This window comes from Pseudorca crassidens, chromosome 1 (assembly GCF_039906515.1).
Source record: "Pseudorca crassidens isolate mPseCra1 chromosome 1, mPseCra1.hap1, whole genome shotgun sequence".
Lineage (NCBI taxonomy): Eukaryota > Metazoa > Chordata > Mammalia > Artiodactyla > Delphinidae > Pseudorca > Pseudorca crassidens.
The window spans coordinates 64,839,333-64,861,810 of NC_090296.1; positions in this window are offsets into that span (position 1 = coordinate 64,839,333).

Sequence of the window (22,478 nt, forward strand, 5' to 3'; positions counted from 1 at the left end):
TCATTTGTTTGAGCGCAGCTGGACCAACCAGATTTTCTTGTCTAAGAACATGGAATCTTAAAAAAGAAACAAAGGAACCAGGAGATGTTAGTCTCAGAGCTACAAAAATAGCAGAATAAGCCCAGAAGCTCTTGTTTTCACGTCTCCGGAATTGCTGTTGTTCTTGCGCTTCTGAGGCACAGCTATTCAAGTCATCCTTGCCTTTTATAAAATTGCTAATATCCTTTCAAGTAAATTCCCTTTTGTCTTAAGCTAGTCCAGAATTGGTTTCAAGAGAACCTTAAGTACTACTGTTGAAAAATATAGGGAAGACCACATGTTCATGACTCAGGGTTCTGTTTATAATATCAATTATTTGCTAGATTATATGAGAGTGTCCCTAACAATTCTAGGTCTCAGTATTAGCTGAAAACGTTGGTACCTGAGTTGGGGCCCACTGTGACGTGGAGACAAAGATGTACATCATCAATTACCCCTGGTAACTAAAGACTCTGTTGCAGACTGAACATCTAAATTAAAGCACATAAATAATCAACCTTTGTCGGTTTAACTGTAGATGAATAGAACTCAGATGAATGAATCGACTCATTGCTAACATTAGAAACATTACTACTCTAGGGCTACAGCACTGTCTGCCATCTAGTTGGCTTTGAAAGAAGAAAGACCATTTGCTCTGGGAAAACAAGCATCATCTCAACCAGCTAAATTCAAACAACAGGGTCTTGAATTCACCTTGGTTTCAGGGAAAAAAGTATGATGGAGACACAAGCTGAATCCTCTTACGACTTGGCCGTAACTTTTTAGATATAATATTTGATTTTTTAAAAGAAATAATGTTTGGTTGTCTTCTGAGACCATCTCACTATTTGAAATTGCAAGTCCTGACAGAGGCAGCTCCTTCAAGCTTGGTGAAGGAAGCAGTGAAAATGGAAGTTTGAAGATGCATCTTTAGAAGCTGGAAGAGGTCTGCCTGGAGTGATGGCAGAAGGAGAAAGGGAGCAGGCACAACACGCCTGCTGCTTTTACCTCAGTTGAGGAAAACCAGTGCTGGATGCTGTTGGGAGAGGCTTCACAAGCTTGATACTTCCGGTATTTTTTTCGGCATCCAGACAGCTGTCTGCTACATGTTTACCTAGACCCTCTGTGATCTTGGTTCTGAATGGCTTAATCTATTTTTAAAGGGTATCCAAATGTGATGAAGATAATTCTTGCATTCTTTTGCTCTTTCTATTTAAAAATTAAAGTGCTTATAGTAATAGATATCTCTGCCCGTATAGCCAAGAGGATCATCTACAAATGCTTTCTGAATAGAAAAAAAACTTGAACCTGAGATTCAAATATCTAATTCTTCAGATTTAAAACCTCTTCTTAGACAGTCTCTGTTTAAAATCTAGTGATTTATGTGCAGAGTTCTTTTTTCTTAATTGTATTGCTGTACATATATTAGATATAATCTGTAAGACTCTCAACATGATATCATATATCCAGTATTTTTTATTGTACTAAATTTCAGGGCTAATTTAAGTCTAAACTCTTTATTTTAGAAAAGCAGTAACAGCAACTAATTAGCACATCTCATTCTGGATGTATTTGCCAACCAATTTCAGAGACTCATTTGCCTGTTAAGGGATTTTATTGAACACCAGCACCACAGACTCTCCTTTTTTTGTCGTAAACAGCTCATGCTTATTATCTTATTACAGGAATGCCACTGGTTAAATCAGGCTCTGAATATAAATAGCCATATTACTGCCATCAGGCATCAATGTTTATTTAGTGGCTGTGAGTCATGCATACCTCTTTGATCGGGTTTGGAATGAGCCGTTGCAGTTTTTGTTCAAAGAGGTTATTTGCAAAGGCTACAGAAGTATCAGTTAGATTAAACATGAAATTAATCAGGGTGGAATTTTATCAGCCATTTCTGCCACCAAACACCAGGTGTCAAGAGCATGTGCAAATGAGGGCTGAACATAATGAAGCTGGGGGACAGCTTGGTAGGGAGATCAGAAAGGATTCCAAGACGTCTACCATGCTCAGGGAGGAAAGATGGAGGGAGGCTGGAAGGAAGGAAGGAAGGAAGGGAGGGAGGGAACATCGAAGGCTTAGTGTATCACCTGGAACTCCTTGGTAGTTTCGCATGGCATATCATATATCCCAGTATATGGAATGCAAGTCAGGTGACCTGAGTTAGCCTGAGCTCTGCCCTGCCCTTCCTAGTGATCTTTGGAAAACCACTGAATGCATACATGCATTACACAGCAAACATGCATTACAAAGCATACATATATAACATATAACAAACTTGCACAAAAGCAGAGGAAAGCGCATTTTCCATCTCAACATGTCTTTAGACTAAAAATATCAGAGAGAGATAGACCCAAGATAGCTTTCTAATGGCTTTAGTTGATGAAACTCTGTTGGTGGAGGAGATGTGGCCCTTCAGTTGGAGGGCTCACTTAAACTGGGTCCATTCATTTATTCAACATTTAGTGGATACGCCAGGTTGTCAGGCACATGTGCTGAGAGAGGCCTGTGAATAATTATAACATACCATGTTTAGTACTATGATGATTGCCACTATAAATTCCTGGTGACTGCATTCTCAACCTGGACTTCATCACTGCTCAGCAATTCTATGGCATTCCACTGGGTGGTTCTCCCAGCCACTGTCCCCACTGCCTATTTCTAACATTCCCCACTGTCTTCAAGCTTCTGACTCTCAGCTTCCAGTTCCTCTTACTCTCAGTAGATGATCTAACCTTCCCTACAGTGAAAATAAATTTTACCTACATTCACACTCATTCTCTCCTTCTCCCTCATTCTCATCACGGGGAATGTCTTTCCTCTTATAACAGACAATTGTTCTACCTGTGATTTGGATTCCATTTCTTCTCAAGGTCTTTTTATCATCCAGAATCTTCCATTCTTCCCTCTCAACTAGCTCTTTCTCATCAGCATATAAAAATGCTTAGTCTTTCCAAATTTAGAAAATCTTCCTTTGAAGAACTACAGAATCAATTGGAAAACAAGGTGAGGGGACTGAAAGTGAGGGGATGGAAAAAGATATTTCACACAAATGGAAACAACAAAAAAATGGGGGTAGCAATACTCATATAATAAAATAGGCTTTAAAACAAAGGCCATAAAGAAAGATAATGAAAACCATAATTCAAAAAGAGTCATGTACCACAATGTTAATTGCAGCTCTATTTACAATAGCCAGGACATGGAAGCAACCTAAGTGTCCACTGACAGATGAATAAATAAAGAAGATGTGGCACATATATACAGTGGAATATTACTCAGCCATAAAAAGCAACAAAATTGAGTTATTTGTAGTGAGGTGGATGGACCTAGAGACAGTCATACAGAGTGAAGTAAGTCAGAAAGAAAAACAAATACTGTATGCTAACACATATATATGGAACCTAAAAAAAATTAAAAATAAAAAAATAAAAATGGTTCTGAAGAACCTAGTGGCAGGACAGGAATAAAGATGCAGATGTAGAGAATGGACTTGAGGACATGGGGAGGGGGAAGGGTAAGCTGGGAAGAAGTGAGAGAGTGGCATGGACTTATGTATACTAACCAATGTAAAGTAGATAGTTATTGGGAAGCAGCCGCATAGCACAGGGAGATCAGCTCGGTGCTTTGTGACCACCTAGAGGGGTGGGAGGGAGATGCAAGAGGAAGGAGATATGGGGACATATGTATATGTATAGCTGATTCAATTTGTTATAAAGCAGAAACTAAAACACCATTGTAAAGCAATTATACTTCAAAAAAGATGTTAAAAAGAAAAAATATAATGAAGGACAGGTTATAAGGTAAAGAGAGACAGTATATAATGATAAATGGGTCAATACAAGAAGAGGATATTAGACTTGTTAACATCTATGCACCCAATATAGGAGCACCTACATATATAAAACAAATACTAACAGACATAAAGGGACAAATTGATAAGAATACAATAATAGTGGGAGCCTTTAACGCCTCACTGACATCAATGGACAGATCTTCCAGACAGAAAATCAATAAGGCAAAAGAGCTTCTAAATGACACAATAGAACAGACTTAATTGATATCTACAAGACACTACATCCAAAAAAACTCAGAATACACATTCTTTTCAAGTGTGCATGGAATGTTCTCTAGGATAGACCACATATTAGGTTACAAAACAAGTCTCAACAAATTTAAGAGGATAGAAATTATTTCAAGCATCTTTTCTGACCACAATGGTATGAAACTAGAAATCAACCACAGAAAGAAAAACGGGAAAAGAACAAACACATGAAGACTAAGCCACATGCTACTAAAAATCCAGTGGGTCAACAATAAAATAAAAGAAGAAATCAGAGAATACCTTGAGCGAAATGAAAACACAACCTTACAAAATCTGTGGGATGAGGTTCGGTGAGCAAATGCAGACCCGTTGAAGTAATACTGCATGGTACCCATTCCATGGGTCCCAACTCTCCAGCAAAAGAAGTTCTAAGAGGGAAGTTCATAGCGATACAGGCCTTCCTCAAGAAACAAGAAAAACATCAAGTAAACTGCCTAACCTACTACCTACAAGAATTAGAAAAATAAGAACAAACAAGACCCAAAGTCAGCAGAAGGAAGAAAATACTGAAGATCAGAGAGGAAAAAAATAAAATAGAGGACCCCCCCCTCAATAAAAAGACAATAGGAAAGATCAAGAAAACCAAGAGCTGGTGTTTTGAAAAGTTAAACAAAATTGACAAACCTCTAGCCAGCCTCACCAATAAGAACAGAGAGAGGACCCAAATAAACAAAATAAGAAACAAAAGAGGAGAAATAACAACTGATACTGAGGAAGTACAAAAAATCATAAGAGAACACTATCAACAGTTACATGCCAACAAATTGGACAACCTAGAAGAAATGGACAAGTTCCTGGAAACATAGAACCTGCCAAAACTGAGTCAAGAAGAAACAGATAATTTGAATAGACCAGTCACTAGGAGTGAAATCTGCTGTAATAAAAAACTCCCTGCAGACAAAAGTCTAGGACCGAATGGCTTTACTGGGGAATTTTACCAAACATACAAAGAAGAACTTACACCTATCCTTCTCAAATTCTTCCAAAAAATTGAAGAAGGGGAAACACTCCCAAATTCATTCTATGAAGCCACCACCCCCACCCTGATACCAAAACCAGACAAAGACACTACCAAAAAAGAAGATTATAGGCCAATATCTTTGATGAGTATAGATGCAGAAATCCTCAACAGAATATTAAGAAACCAAGTCCAACAATGCATAAAAAGGATAATACAATATGATCGAGTTGGATTCATTCTAGGATCACAAGGATGGTTCAACATATGCAAATCAGGGACTTCCCTGGTGGTGCAGTGGTTAAGAATCTGCCTGCCAATGCAGGGGACATGGTTTCAATCCCTGCTCTGGGAAAATCCCACATGCCACGGAACAACTAAATCTGTGAGCCACAATTACTGAGCCCACGTGCTACAACTCCTGAAGCCCACACGTCTAGAGCCTGTGTTCCACAACAAGAGAAGCCATCACAATGAGAAGGCCGTGCACCACAATGAAAAGTAGCCCCCGCTTGCCGCAACTAGAGAAAGCCCACACACACCAGCAAAGACCCAATGCAGCCAAAAATAAATAAATAAATTTATTTTAAAAATACATATGCAAATCAATCAATGTGATACACCACATTAACAAAAGGAAAGACAAAAAACACATGATCCTCTCAATAGATGCAGAAAAAGCATCTGACAAAATTCAACATCCATTCACAATAAAAACTCTCACCAAAAGGGGTATAGAGAGAACATATCTCAACATAATAAAAGTCATTTATGACATACCCACAGCCAACTGAATACTCAACAGTGAAAAGCTGAAAGCCTTCCTGCTAAATTCAGGAACAAGACAAAGATACCCACTCCCACCACTTCTATTCAACAAAGTAATGGACGTCCTAGCCACAGCAATCAGATAAGAAAAAGAAAAGGTATCCAAATTGGAAGAGAAGAGGTAAAACAGTCACTATTTGCAGATGACATGATACTCTATATAGAGAACCTTAAAGTTTCAACCCAAAAATGATTAGAACTAATTAATGAATTCAGCAAGGTAGCAGGATACAAGATTAATATACAGAAATCGGTTGCATTTCTTTACACTAACAATGAAATATCAGAAAGAGAAAGTAAGAAAAAGCAGGCCCATTTAAAATCACATCAAAAAAAGAAAATATCTAGGAATAAAGGAGGTGACAGACCTATATGCTGAAAACTCTAAAACAGATAAAGGAAATTGAAGATGATTCAAAGAAATGGAAAGATAATCCCATACTCTTTTAACCATTGTTAAAATGGTTACACTACCCAAAGCAATCTACAGATTTAATGCAATCCCTATCAAAATACCCATGACATTTTTCATAGAACTAGAACAAATAATCCTAAAATTTATATGAAACACAAAAGACCCAGAATTGCCAAAGCTTTCCCAAAGAAAAAGCACAAAGCTGGAAGCATAACCCTTCCAGACCTCAGACTATACCACAAAGCTACAGTAATCAAAATAGCATGGTATTGGCACAAAAACAGACATACAGATCAATGAAACAGAATAAAGAGCTCAGAAATAAACCCACACACTTATGGTCAATTAATCTCTGACAAAGGAGGCAAGAATATACAATAGAGAAAAGATAGTCTCTTCAACAACTGGTGTTGGGAAAGCTGAACAGCTACATGTAAATCAATGAGATTAGAATACTCCCTCACACCATATACAAAAATAAATTCAAATATTATTTACATTACACTTTTCAGCAGGCAGTAAAGGTGAGTGACAAATCAGGAACAACCTTGCAACCATTTTGGAAGGACTATATAACATCTACAAGGCCATAAAAAACATTGACTTGCTTGGCATGAGGTTACAGCCTACAGTTTGGAGGAAACTTTGCCCACAGTTTGTTCATGATTTTCCTGGATTTGGGCAGGTGGATGAGGAGTCCAAGGAGGTCTTCAGCAACTTAGTGACCCTCAGCAAGAAGCTGGAGCTAGATCTGCAAGAGGACGACCTTGTTGAACTCCTTGCTGTGCAACATGAGGAGCTTACTAATGAAGACCTGATGGAATTGGAGGCCCAGAGAAAGGACAAAGAGAGACAAGAGGAAGAAGAAGTAACTGAAGAACTGAAGAGATTCACGATGCAGGAAATGGCAAGGAGATTTTCTTTATTTGAGGAGGCACAGTTAGTTTTTGAGGCACAGGACCTGAACACAGAATGGTACACAAAGGTTACAGCAGCCATTCAGAATGCAATCCAGTGCTCCCGTGTGTCATCTATGACAAGAATAAAAGAGCTACTCCGCAGACATCCCTGGATCGTTTTTTCAAGTGGGTAGATAGAACTGAATCCAGCAAGGAGCCAGAACCTGTGCATCAACATCAGGCATGAGTGAGATTGCAGCTTGCCCTCCATCTCCTATTGCTGACAATCCTTCAGCTCTACCATCTCCCACCTCCTCCCACTTCCTCCAGTCAGTAACTCTTCTTGCCTGTTCACTTGGTGCCAAGCCCTGTACGCCATATGTTGTACTGTAGTACTGTACTTTTCAAGGTACTGTACTGTAAGATTAAGAAAGTTTTCTTTATTGTTTGTGTTTGTTTTCCATGTATTATTGGTGTGAAAAATATTATAAGCCTATTACAGTACAGTATTAGATAGCCAACTGTGTTAGTTGGTACCTAGGGTAACTTTGTTGGACTTATGAACAAATTGGACTTAACGAACATGCTCTCAGAATGGAACTCGTTCGTGTGTAGGGGACTTACTGTATTAGAGAAAGGCAAATTAAAACCCACAATGAGGTATCACCTCACACTGGTCAGAATAGCTATTGTCAAAAGTCTACAAATAATAAATGCTGGAGAGGGTGTGGAGAAAAGGAAACCCTCCTACACTGTGGTGGGAATGTAAATTGGTGCAGCTACTGTGTAAAACAGCATGGAGTTTCCTTAAAAAACTAAAAATAGAGCTGCCTTATGATCCAGCAATCCCACTCCTGGGTATATATTCCAGAGGAGATGAAAACTCTAATTCAAAAAGATACATGCACCCCAATGTTCATAGCAGCACTATTTACAATAGCCAAGATATGGAAACAACCCAAGAGCCCATCAATAGACAATTGGCTTAAGAAAATGTGGTGTATATATATACATTGTGTGTGTGTGTGTATATATCTATCTATCTATCTATCTATCTATCTATCTATCTATATATATATATATATACACACACACAATGGAATATTACTCAGCCATAAAAATCATTGAAATATTGCCATTTCCAGCAACATGGATAAACCTAGAGAATATTATACTTAGTGAAGTAAGTCAGACAGAAAGACAGATATTATATGATATCACTTATATGTGGAATCTAAAAATTAACACAAATGAAACTATATGCAAAACAGAAACAGACTCACAGACATAGAAAATAAACTTATAGTTACTAAAGGGGAAAGTGGGGGAGGAGGAATAAATTAGGAATATGGGATTAACAGATATAAACTACCATACATAAAATAGATAAAAGACAAGGATTTACTGTATCACACAGGGAACTATATTCAATATCTTACAATAACCTATAATGGAAAATGATCTTTTATATATATATAACTGATCACTTTCCTGTCAATATTATAAATCAACTATACTTAAAAAGTCCTCCTTTGACAGTACCCTTCTTCAGGAATCTTCCTTCCTTGTCACAGACAAGCTTCTGAAAGTGTCCACGTAGAATTCTCCCGTCCTCAGCTTCCACTCTATGTTGGCTCAGGTTCTCTGGGAGATTCTGAAACAGAAATTTGTATACAGGGGGGCACTATTAGAAACCACCCCGGGAGTGGGATGAAGGAAGCAGGACTGGCAATGTAGATTCAACAGTGGCATCATCCAGTTCTAGGGAACTCTAGAGCTGAGAAGGCCTTGCAGAAATGACCTGAACTGAGGTGAAGAGGACAGGTCTTTGTAACCCCCCATCAACCTGTCATTGCATGCACACGGTAGGTGCATATACTTGGGCAAGGCAGCTTCCTTTGATAAAGGGTCATTCCTGGAGAGGGATTTGGCCGTGGCCACCAGCAGGCAACAGTCGTGGCAGCTGGAGGAATGAGTGCTTCATTCCCAGAGGGGGCTTCTGGGGGGCACAGCCTAGCACACACTGTGTGCTCACTACTCAGTCTTCTCCAACCTGTCTTTCTCTCTCTTGAGCTCCAGACTCTGCCTACATTCAACTGCCTATTGGAGATTTCCATCTGGACATCTCATAAGAGGCAATGAAACATATTCAAAATGGAACTCTAATCACCTCCTACCTCTCCACTCACTCCTTCCTTAGGGTTTTTTTTTTTTTCTTGGTACATAGAAGATAGGAGGTACCTTGTGAGATGAAGTCCCCCTTCTTTCTCTTTCTGTGGATTGCTTCAGGATATGTTTGTTCTTGGCAGCCCTTCTAAGGAGTCCTGTGTGCTGAGTAAACATACTACTGAGTGATCCACTGTCTCTCTTTGTATGTTCTCCTGTCGTGAACCAGGAGCCAGGGTGGCCATGCAGCACACTGTCACTGCACAGCTGTCCCTGCTTGCTTCCCCTTCTCCTCATCCTCACTTCTTTGGGTTTGCATCTACCAAATCAATTGTTATGACCTTAACTCTGGCCTCAGGCCTTGTATTTTGAGGGCCTGGGAAAAGATACCACCTTTCCCCTAATGTCCTGTTTCCAATTAAGTCGTATCAATTCTAACTTCTAAGTAACTCTTCAATCTATCCTTCCCTCAGCATCTCAATTGCCACGGCCCTAAATCGGGCACCACGATGTCCACCTCGATCATGGCATCAGCCTCCTAACTGGTCTCCAGGCTTGCTCTCCGAAAAGCTATGCGCCACTCAGTAGCCTGACACATAGTAAGAAGTTAATAAATGTTGGCTGTAAGAGTGAAAGAATAAATGAACAGGTATATTAGGGTGCTGCATGTGGTAACCGGGCTACCTTAAAGAGCACTGACGGGCTAAGATAAGAATTTTTCCTAGATTGTGGCAACCCACACAGCACTTCCTTTTTTCTTCTACGCTGTTCTTCTAAGGTTTCATGGGGTTTTAGCAGGCTTAAATGAGTAATACATGTGAAGCTCTTTGAGCTGTGCTAGGAACATACTAAGCACAAAATAAGTTTCATTATTATTATCCTTTCATGAATCTTTTTTCTATTTCCTTTCCCTCTTCTTCTGAGGGTTAAAATAGTTTAAAAGTATTTCATTCAAAATTGAATAAATTCCATTTTCTATATCTACTTTGTTTCCCAAAGTACAATAGAAATCTAAACGGTCAGCAACCTAAAAATTGGCACTGTGAAAGTGAGTTATTTCGTGTCTGTGTGATGTTTTTCCGGACACAGAATAGAATTTAAACCTTGAGATTTAAAAATTATTATTAAAAAATAAAAAATTTTCCTGAAACTTTCAAGTTCAAATTACAATTCTTATTTTAAAAATAAATATAATAAATCCAGGGGGTTATTTGATTATTGTTTGATTGAGTAGCTGAACAGACCAAATTCCCTTAAACAATTTGTCCTGTTTACATCTTATGAAATTCCCTTGAACATCTTAGACTGCATTTATAATTGACTATATCTGATTTTTTAAAGTATTTCTACTGCCTAACCTACCTACCCAAACCTCCCCATTCTAATAAATCTAATTAAATAAATGAATGTGGTCCATCTCAAGTTAATCATATACACTTCAGTCTTGTTTACAAACTTTGCATAATTCTCTTTATCTTTCAACTAAAGAGCTAAGTCTAAAATTACTCACTTATACATTTTATGTTAGAATTAAAGCCCAAATCTATCAAATTTCCTAAAATCTCTTAAAAACACCAAATACTTAAAATATAAAATATACAGAGATCAGGGCTTCCCTGGTGGCGCAGTGGTTGAGAGTCCGCCTGCTGATGCAGGGGACGCGGGTTCGTGCCCCGGTCCGGGAAGATCCCACATGCCGTAGAGCGGCTGGGCCCATGAGCCATGGCCACTGAGCCCGCGCGTCCGGAGCCTGTGCTCCGCAACGGGAGAGGCCACAACAGTGAGAGGCCTGCGTACTGCAAAAATATATATATACAGAGATCATTCCTAACTCTATGAAAAAACCATGAATAGCAATGGTTTGGTTTATTTCTTCATCTCTATATTTAATTCTAAACATTCCAGAGTTGACAGATAGTTTTTACCATCTCAAGAAAGTTGGGGTTGCTTTTGGCCAAGAGTTTTGGCTGGGATACAGTTGTAAGGTCTGAATGCCAGGATGCCCCATCTGTGCACTGAAAGAGATGCTGAGCACCTTTAAAATAGTCACAGTGATAACAAGGGACTCCTTGTTCATGTCCTACAAACGGGGTTATTTTCACAGCTGACCTTCTGGTTTCAAATTAGACCATCATTTAATTCTTTCTTCTGATTTGAGCCTGCAGCTCTGGCTAGTTTACCTCCTGATTGGAGTTAATTAATCTATTTACCACTGGTTAATCTGAATATTTTCCCATTTACTTCTCATGTTGGAATATTGGCCACAATCCCAAAGTATTTATACTATCAGGCGCATTCTTGTCATTTGTGGGAAAGGAAAAGAAAAAAAAAATACTGAGCATAATTTATTTGCTATACACATGTCAGTATAGATGTATATATATTATTTTATATACTCTTTTTCACAATTGTATGATGTAGGCATAATGGTGTCCATTTGACAGATGAGGAAACTGAGGCTCAGAAAATTAAGTAGGTATTAAGTTTTAGAGCAAGGATACAAACCTAATCATGGCACTGTAACCCACAGGCCATACTCTCTGGGGAACTTCATGTAAGTCCCCTGAGATTTCTAGCTAGAAAAGAAGCTAATTTTAAAGGTTACTTTCCATTTACAGTTATTACAAAATATTGGCTATGTTCCCTGTGTTGTACAGTACATCCTTAAGCCTATCTTATACCTAACAATTTGTACCTTCCATGCCCCCTACCCCTACATTGACCCCCTCCCTCCCCTCTCCCCACTGATAACCACTAGTTTGTCTCTATATCTGTGAGTCTGTTTCTTTTTTGCTATATTCACTAGTTTGTTGTCATTTGTGGATTCTACATATAAGTGATATCATACAGTATTTTTCTTTCTCTGTCTGACTTCACTTAGCATAATGCCCTCCAAGTCCATCTATGTTACCACAAATGGAGCCATTTCATTCTTTTTTATGGCTGAGTAGTATTCCATTGCATATATGTACCACATCTTCTTTATCCATTCATCTGTTGATGGACACTTAGGTTGTTTCCATGTCTTGGCAGTTGTAAATAATGCTACTATGAACATTAGGGTGCGTGTATCTTTTTGAATTAGTGGGTTGGGTTTTTTTTGTCAGATATATGGAGTTGTCTTTAAAAAATTGTTTTTCCTACTTTTTGTAACAAAGCAGTCATGAAAGGTTTGGGGTCGTGGCTGTGAGTTGGGCATTTGACACTTGCTCTTCCCTTCTGTGAGAGATCATATATTAGTGGGCCAACTGGTGACCTCATAGATTGAGGCCTGAGGGCTTCAAGGTCAGAGACTAGAATTCTTTAGGACAGGCTCTTGCCTGAGGTTTCGTTTAGGTCTCAGGGCTTTCCTGTTACCCAACCAGTAATTCTCAAGCTCCACACAAAAGCCCAGAACAATACTTGACAGTTTCGACAGTTGGCTATGGGGATGCCCAGGTGATTTTTTTCTTCCCTCCCTCCCTCCCTCCCTCTCATCTTTCCCTCCCTGCCTCCTTCCTTCCTTTCTCCCTCCCTCCCACTCTCCCTCTTTCTCTCTTTTCATTCTACCACAGTTCAATTATCAAAGCAGAACATTTTGAAATTGACTTAATGCTCTTATCTAATCTACGGACCTTCCGAACCCCCTTCAGAGACCAGAAAATGATGGGTAGAGGAACCTCTATGTTCTGCAGTGGTTTGCCTCCTCTGTCTACACCCTCAGCTTGAGTCACAGGTCTTGTCTTAGGGAAGGACTGGAGGAAGTGAGGCCATGAGATTCCAGGCCAATTTCAGCAGCAGGGTCTCCTGTGTGTGCATCAGGGGAGAGATGGTTATGCCATAGAACCAACCAAAGAATCTAAGGCCTGTGGGAGAGCTTACAGATTACCTAGACTAAGAAACAGTCTAAGCTCATTGTATAGGCAGGAAGCAGGCCCACAGAGGTAAGCAACTTGCCCAAAGTCACAGACTTAGTTACCATCAGTCCTATATAATGTGACTTAAATGTAATAAGCCTTTCAAAAGTAATCAGTGTTGAAACACATGCATTGAGATGGGTGTCATCCTGGCCAGCTGTCTACCTAATTCTAGCAAATGTCAATGCTAGAACTTTTCTGAAATTCTCTTATCAAAGGGGAGTTGAAAATCTGCTTTAGCTGGTCTGTGTATTCATTCATTCTTTCCTTTTAAAAATACTGACATATTTTTCTGATTTTTTTTAGACTTGAGTCCTACACATACTCTTTTATCAGCACAGGTTGCTTTTTTTTTTTTTTTTAATAGATCTCTGTATAAATAATTAGGCTGGGGACTTCCCTGGTTGCGTAGTGGTTAAGAATCCACCTGCCAAAGCGGGGGACATGGGTTCAAACCCTGGTCTGGGAAGATCCCACAGGCTGCGGAGCAACTAAGCCCGTGCACCACAACTACTGAGCCTGCTCTCTAGAGCCCATGAGCCACAACTACTGAGCGTGTGCCACAACTACTGAAGCCCACGTGCCTAGAGCCCGTGCTCTGCAACAAGAGAAGCCACCACAACGAGAAGCCTGTGCACTGCAACGAAAAGTAGCCCCCGCTTTCCGCAACTAGAGAAAGCCCACACACAGCAATGAAGACCTAACGCAGACAAAAATAAATAAGTAAGTAAGTAAGTAAGTAAGTAAGTAAATAGGCTGGGTTTTCTTTAGTTACATTCTAGTTTGAAGGATACACCCTAGTTAGTTTAATTGGACTCCCATGTTTCCTGAGCCTCCTCCAGCACCCATTTCTACCCAGATTAATCCAATCTATTATGTTAGTGTCTCCCAAACTGATAATCACTGAGGGCACTTGTTAGACATACATATTCAAACACACCCCAGCCTCCCAAACCAGACTCTCCACATGACTGGAAATCCAAAATTTTAGCAATTTAACAGGGATGCAAATTTTGGAAAATGATGATTCTCTGTTAGTTTTGGGAGTTTAAATCTCTGCTGGCAGCTTCATCCCAAATCCTCTTACATGTGGATTATCCCTAGGCTCTGAGGGCAATGCCAATACAACCTCTCGGTCTACGGCTGAATCATTGAAATAAATATACAGCTTCCTAACACTGGCAATTCATCAACATGCGGGTGTCTACTTTGAAAGGGAGAGGGCACCTCAGGATGATTAGGTATGCGTGTGCCAAGTCACAGTACTTTATAGTGACAGCCGTTCTTCAGGAAATACAGGAGGCCATGGGTGGTAGGTTCTCCGTGCCGCCATTTCAGAGTTGGATGACAAAGGCAGTCAGTCCTTCAGTCATCAAGATCTGTTGACCAGAGCACTTGATCAAGCACCAGGGCTGATTCAGTGATACCAACAATTCCAGTGCTGTTCTGAACAAACTGACATCCTGGCCGGGGCTGCTTATCAACCCAATTGCCTTCCATTCCTTCCATGAGGGCTGTCTGCTTTAGCCTCTCCTGAATTCACTCTTTTGATTTCCATCCCTTGGAACATCTTGCCCTTGCTCCTTTAACACTTAAAATTTAATAAACGTGATTATGAAAGTGAATGATTACTTGGAGCAAGGCACTGTGGTGGAGCAGGATGGAAAGCTACTGAGAAAAATAAATACTTACTCAGCCAAGTTGTCGAGGCTGTAAAAATGCTTAAGCCACAGTTCCTGCTCTAGAGGAACTTAAGTTCACTAGGGGGGTAAAACAAATAAATAACTTTCAAAACTTGGCAAAGAGAATAGCCAAGGAAAGGCAGGTATAAAGCAAGCATTTTTGTTGCAGTAATTAAAACAGTTTGGTAGTGATTTAGGAATAGATACATTAGTGAAACTGAATAGTGGGCATAGAAAGAGTCCCAAACATTAAAAATAGTTACTATTTGATAATAGCCTCATTTCAAATTGGTGAGGAAAATACGGATTACTCAATAAATTACAGTGGGACACCTGTCAAGACTTCTGGAAAATAAATTAAGCTGAATCCTTACCTCACTCCTTACACCAAATTAATTCCAAATGGATATAAATGTAAAAAATTAAACCATAAATATATTAGAGAAAACACAGGCAAAAGGCTTTCCAATTTTTAAATATACAGGCTCTTCTAAGCATAAGAAACCCCTAGCAACGTTTTAATTTTTAAATTTTATTTATTTTTTAAACATCGTTATTGGAGTATAATTGCTTTACATTGTTGTGTTAGTTGCTGCTGTATAACAAATCAGCTATACGTATACATATATCCCCATATCCGCTCCCTCTTGCGTCTCCCTCCCACCCTCCCTATCCCACGGCTTCAGGTGGTCACAAAGCACCGAGCTGATCTCCCTGTGCTATGCTGCTGCTTCCCACTAGCTATCTATTTTACATTTGGTAGTGTGTATATGTCCATGCCACTCTCTCACTGTGGCCCAGCTTACCACCCCCCCATGTCAAGTCCATTCTCTACGTCTGCATCTAGGTTCTACCTGTCCTGCCTCTAGGTTCTTCAGAACCTTTTTTTTTTTTTAGATTCCATATATTTGTGTTAGCATATGGTATTTGTTTTTCTCGTTCTGACTTACTTCATTCTGTATGACAGACTCTAGGTCCATCCACCTCACTACAAATAACTCAATTTCATTTCTTTTTATGGCTGAGTAATATTCCATTGTATATATGAGCCACATCTTCTTTATCCATTCATCTGTCGATGGACACTTAGGTTGTTTCCTGGCTATTGTAAATAGTGCTGCAGTGAACATTGTGGTACATGACTGTTTGAATATTATGGTTTTCTTAGGGTATATGCCCAGTAGTGGGATTGCTGGGTCATATGGTAGTTCTATTTTTAGTTTTTTAAGGAACCTCCTTACTGTTCTCCATAGTGGCTGTATCAATTTACATTCCCACCAGCAGTGCAAGAGGGTTCCCTTTTCTCCACACCCTCTACAGCATTTATTATTTGTAGATTTTTTGATGATGGCCATTCTGACCAGTGTGAGGTGATACCTCGCTGTAGTTTTGATTTCCTAGCAACCTTTTTAAAAGGGTGATTTTTCACTTCATAAAAATCTAAAACACACCATAAACAAAGTCAAAGACCAATGACAATGGGTAAAATATTTGGATTACATATGACAAATAAAGGGCTGACATTCATAATATCCAAAGAACTCTTACAAGTCAATAGAAAGGTAAAGAACTCAGTAGAAGGATAAAAAGAGACATGAATTGGGATTTCATAATAGACGAATTATTGATATAAATGGCCAATAGGCAAATAAAAAATATACTTCAATAATAAAAGAAATGCAAATTAGCACTTTCTTTTTGCCTATTTGGTTGAAAATACATATATATATATATTTTTTAGACTTTAGTTTTTACATCTTTATTGGAGTATAATTGCTTTACAATGGTGTGTTAGTTTCTGCTTTATAACAAAGTGAATCAGTTATACATATACATATGTCCCCATACCTCTTCCCTCTTGCGTCTCCCTCCCGCCCACCCTACCCATCCCACCCCTCTAGGTGCTCACAAAACACCTAGCTGATCTCGCTGTGCTATGCGGCTGCTTCCCACTAGCTATCTATTTTATGTTTGGTAGTGTATACATGTCCATGCCACTCTCTCACCCCATCACAGCTCACCCCTCCCCCTCCCCATATCCCCAAGTCCATTACCTAGTAGGTCTGTGTCTTTATTCCCATCTTACCCCTAGGTTATTCATGACATTTTTTTTTCGTAGATTCCATATATATGTGTTAGCATATGGTATTTGTCTTTCTCTTTCTGACTTACTACACTCTGTATGACAGACTCTAGGTCCATCCACGTCATTACAAATGACTCAATTTTGTTTCTCTTTATGGCTGAGTAATATTCCATTGTATATATGTGACACATGTTCTTTATCCATTCATCCGATGATGGACACTTAGGTTGTTTCCATCTCCTGGCTATTGTAAATAGAGCTGCAATGCACATTTTGGTACATGACTCTTTTTGAATTATGGTTTTCTCAGGGTATATGCCCAGTAGTGGGATTCCTGGGTCATATGGTAGTTCTAGTTGGAGTTTTCTAAGGAACCTCCATACTGTTCTCCATAGTGGCTGTACCAATTCACATTCCCACCAGCAGTGCAAGAGTGTTCCCTTTTCTCCACACCCTCTCCAGCATTTATTGTTTCTAGATTTTTTGATGATGGCCATTCTGACCGGTATGAGATGATATCTCACTGTAGTTTTGATTTGCATGTCTCTAATGATTAATGATGTTGAGCATTCTTTCATGTGTTTGTTGGCAGTTTATATATCTTCTTTGGAGAAATGTCTATATAGGTCTTCTGCCCATTTTTGGATTGGGTTGTTTGTTTTTTTGGTATTGAGCTGCTTATAAATTTTGGAGATTAATCCTTTATCATTTGCTTCATTTGCAAATATTTTCTCCCATTCTGAGGGTTGTCTTTTGGTCTTGCTTATGGTTTCCTTTGCTGTGCAAAAGCTTTGAAGTTTCATTAGGTCCCATTTGTTTATTTTTTTTTAATTTTTATTTTATTTATTTATATTTTTTGCGGTACGTGGGCCTCTCACTGCTGTGGCCTCTCCCATTGGTGAGCACAGGCTCCGGACGCACAGGCTCAGCGGCCATGGCTCACGGGCCCAGCTGCTCTGCGGCATGTGGGGTCTTCCCAGACCGGGGCACGAACCGGTGTCCCCTGCATCAGCAGGTGGACTCTCAACCACTGCACCGCCAGGGAAGCCCCCATTTTTAAATTTTTGTTTTTATTTCCATTTCTCTAGGAGGTGTGTCAAAAAGGATCTTGCTGTGATTTATGTCATAGAGTGTTCTGCCTATGTTTTCCTCTAAGAGTTTGATAGTTTCTGGCCTTACATTTAGGTCTATAATCCATTTTGAGCTTATTTTTGTGTATGGTGTTAGGGAGTATTCTAATCTCATACTTTTATATGTACCTGTCCAGTTTTCCCAGCACCACTTATTGAAGAGGCTGTCCTTTCTCCACAGTACATTCCTGCCTCCTTTATCAAAGATAAGGTAACCATATGTGCGTGGGTTTATCTCTGGGCTTTCTATCCTGTTCCATTGATCTATCTTTCTGTTTTTGTGCCAGTACCATACTGTCTTGATTACTGTACCTTTGTAGTATAGTCTGAAGTCAGGGAACCTGATTCCTCCAGCTCTGTTCTTCGTTCTCAAGATTGCTTTGGCTATTCGGGGTCTTTTGTGTTTCCATACAAATTGTGAAATTTTTTGTTCTAGTTCTGTGCAAAATGCCAGTGGTAGTTTGATAGGGATTGCATTGAATCTGTAGATTGCTTAGGGTGGTAGAGTCATTTTCACAATGTTGATTCTTCCAATCCAAGAACATGGTATATCTCTCCATCTATTTGTATCATCTTTAATTTCTTTCATCAGTGTCTTATAATTTTCTGCATACAGGTCTTTTGTCTCCTTAGGTAGGTTTATTCCTAGATATTTTATTCTTTTTCTTGCAGTGGTAAATGGGAGTGTTTTCTTGGTCTCACTTTCAGATTTTTCATCATTAGTGTATAGGAATGCAAGAGATTTCTGTGCATTAATTTTGTATCCTGCTACTTTACCAAATTCATTGATTAGCTCTAGTATTTTTCTGGTAGCATCTTTAGGATTCTCTATGTACAGTATCCTGTCATCTGCAAACAGTGACAGCTTTACTTCTTTTCTGATTTGGATTCCTTTTATTTCCTTTGATTCTCTGATTGCTGTGGCTAAAACTTCCAAAACTATGTTGAATAAGAGTGGTGAGAGTGGGCAACCTTGTCTTGTTCCTGATCTTAGTGGAAATGCTTTCAGTTTTTCACCATTGAGGATGATGTTGTCTGTGGGTTTGTCATATATGGCCTTTATTATGTTGAGGAAAGTTCCCTCTATGCCTACTTTCTGCAGGGTTTTTATCATAAATGAGTGTTGAATTTTGTCAAAAGCTTTCTCTGCATCTATTGAGATGATCATATGGTTTTTCTCCTTCAATATGTTAATATGGTGTATCATATTGATTGATTTGCATATATTGAAGAATCCTTGCATTCCTGCGATAAACCCCACTTGATCATGGTGTATGATCCTTTTAATGTGCTGTTGGATTCTGTTTGCTAGTATTTTGTTGAGGATTTTTGCATCTATGTTCATCAGTGATATTGGCCTGTAGTTTTCTTTGTGATATCCTTTTCTGGTTTTGGTATCAAGGTGATGGGGGCCTCGTAGAATGAGTTTGGGAGTGTTCCTCCCTCTGCTATATTCTGGAAGAGTTTGAGAAGGATAGGTGTTAGCTCTTCTCTAAATGTTCGATAGAATTTGCCTGTGAAGCCATCTGGTCCTGGGCTTTTGTTTGTTGGAAGATTTTTAATCACAGTTTCAATTTCAGTGCTTGTGATTGGTCTGTTCATATTTTCTATTTCTTCCTGATTCAGTCTTGGCAGGTTGTGCATTTCTAAGAATTTGTCCATTTCTTCCAAGTTGTCCATTTTATTGGCATAGTGTTGCTTATAGTAATGTCCTATGATCTTTTGTATTTCTGCAGTGTCAGTTGTTACTTCTCCTTTTTCATTTCTAATTCTATTGATTTGAGTCTTCTCCCTTTTGTTCTTGATGAGTCTGGCTAATGGTTTATCAATTTTGTTTATCTTCTCAAAGAACCAGCTTTTCGTTTTATTGATCTTTGCTATTGTTTCCTTCATTTCTTTTTCATTTATTTCTGATCTGATCTTTATGATTTCTTTCCTTCTGCTAACTTTGGGGTTTTTTGTTCTTCTTTCTCTAATTGCTTTAGGTGCAAAGTTAGGTTGTTTATTCTAGATGTTTCCTGTTTCTTAAGGTAGGATTGTATTGCTATAAACTTCCCTCTTAGAACTGCTTTTGCTGCATCCCATAGGTTTTGGGTTATCGTGTCTCCATTATCATTTGATTCTAGGTATTTTTTGATTTCCCCTTTGATTTCTTCAGTGATCACTTCGTTATTAAGTAGTGTATTGTTTAGCCTCCATGTGTTTATATTTTTTACAGATCTTTTCCTGTAATTGATATCTAGTCTCATAGCGTTGTGGTCGGAAAAGATACTTGATACAATTTCAATTTTCTTAAATTTACCAATGCTTGATTTGTGACCCAGGATATGATCTAGCCTGGAGAATGTTCCATGAGCAGTTGAGAAAAATGTGTATTCTGTTGTTTTTGGATGGAATGTCCTATAAATATCAATTAAGTCCATCTTGTTTAATGTATCATTTAAAGGTTGTGTTTCCTTATTTATTTTCATTTTGGATGATCTGTCCATGGGTGAAAGTGGGGTGTTAAAGTCCCCTATATGAATGTGTTACTGTTGATTTCACCTTTTATGGCTGTTAGTATTTGCCTTATGTATTGACGTGCTCCTATGTTGGGTGCATAAATATTTACAATTGTTATATCTTCTTCTTGGATCAATCCCTTGATCATTATGTAGTGTCCTTCTTTGTCTGTTGTAATAGTCTTTATTTTAAAGTCTATTTTGTCTGATATGAGAATTGCTACTCCAGCTTTCTTTTGATTTCCATTTGCATGGAATATCTTTTTCCATCCCCTCACTTTCAGTCTGTATGTTTCCCTAGGTCTGAAGTGGGTTTGTTGTAGACAGCATATATATGGGTCTTGTTTTTGTATCCATTCAGCCAGTCTGTGTCTTTTGGTGGGAGCATTTAGTCCATTTACATTTAAGGAAATTATCGATATGTAAGTTCCTATTCCCATTTTCTTAATTGTTTTTGGTTTGTTATTGTAGGTCTTTTCCTTCTCTTGTGTTTCTTGCCTAGAGAAGTTCCTTTAGCATTTGTTGTAAAGCTGGTTTGGTGGTGCTGAACTCTCTCAGCTTTTGCTTGTCTCTAAAGGTTTTAATTTCTCCATCAAATCTGAATGAGATCCTTGCTGGGTAGAGTAATCTTGGTTGTAGGTTTTTCTCCTTCATCACTTTAAATATGTTCTGTCACTCCCTTCTGCTTGCAGAGTTTCTGCTGAAAGATCAGCTGTTAACCTTATGGGGATTCCCTTGTGTGTTATTTGTTGTTTTTCCCTTGCTGCTTTTCACATGTTTTCTTTGTATTTAATTTTTGTTAGCTTGATTAATACGTGTCTTGGCATGTTTCTCCTTGGTTTTATCCCTTATGGGACTCTCTGTGCTTCCTGGAGTTGATTAACTATTTCTTTTCCCATATTAGGGAAGTTTTCAACTATAATCTCTTCAAATATTTTCTCAGTCCCTTTCTTTTTCTCTTTTTCTTCTGGGACCCCTACAATTCTAATGTTGGTGCTTTTAATGTTGTCCCAGAGGTCTCTGAGACTGTCCTCAGTTCTTTTCATTCTTTTTTCTTTATTCTGCTCTGCAGTAATTATTTCCACTATTTTTTCTTCCAGGTCACTTATCCGTTCTTCTGCCTCCGTTGTTCTGCTATTGATCCCTTCTACAGTATTTTTAATTTCATTTATTGTGTTGTTCATCGTTGCTTGTTTCCTCTTTAGTTCTTCTAGGTCCTTGTTAAATGTTTCTTGCGTTTTCTCTATTCTATTTCCAAGATTTTGGTCATCTTTACTATCATTATTCTGAATTCTTTTTTAGGTACACTGCCTATTTCCTCTTCATTTGTTAGGTCTGGTGGATTTTTATCTTGCTCCTTCATCTTCTGTGTGTTTTTATGTCTTCTCATTTTGCTTATCTTAGTGTGTTTGGGGTCTCCTTTTTGCAGGCTGCAGGTTCGTAGTTCCCGTTGTTTTTGGTGTCTGTCCCCAGTGGCTAAAGTTGCTTCAGTGGGTTGTGTAGGCTTCCTGGTGGAGGAGACTAGTGCCTGTGTTCTGGTGGTTGAGGCTGGGTCTTGTCTTTCTGGTTGGTAGGTCTATGTCTGGTGGTGTGTTTTGGGGTGTCTGTGGCCTTATTATGATTTTAGGCAGCCTCTCTGATAATGGGTGGGGTTGTGTTCCTGTCTTGCTTGTTGTTTGGCATAGGTTGTCAAGCACTGTAGCTTGCTGAGTGAAGTCATTGAGTGAAGCTGGGTGTTGGTGTTGAGGTGGAGGTCTCTGGGAGATTTTTGCCGTGTGATATTACGTG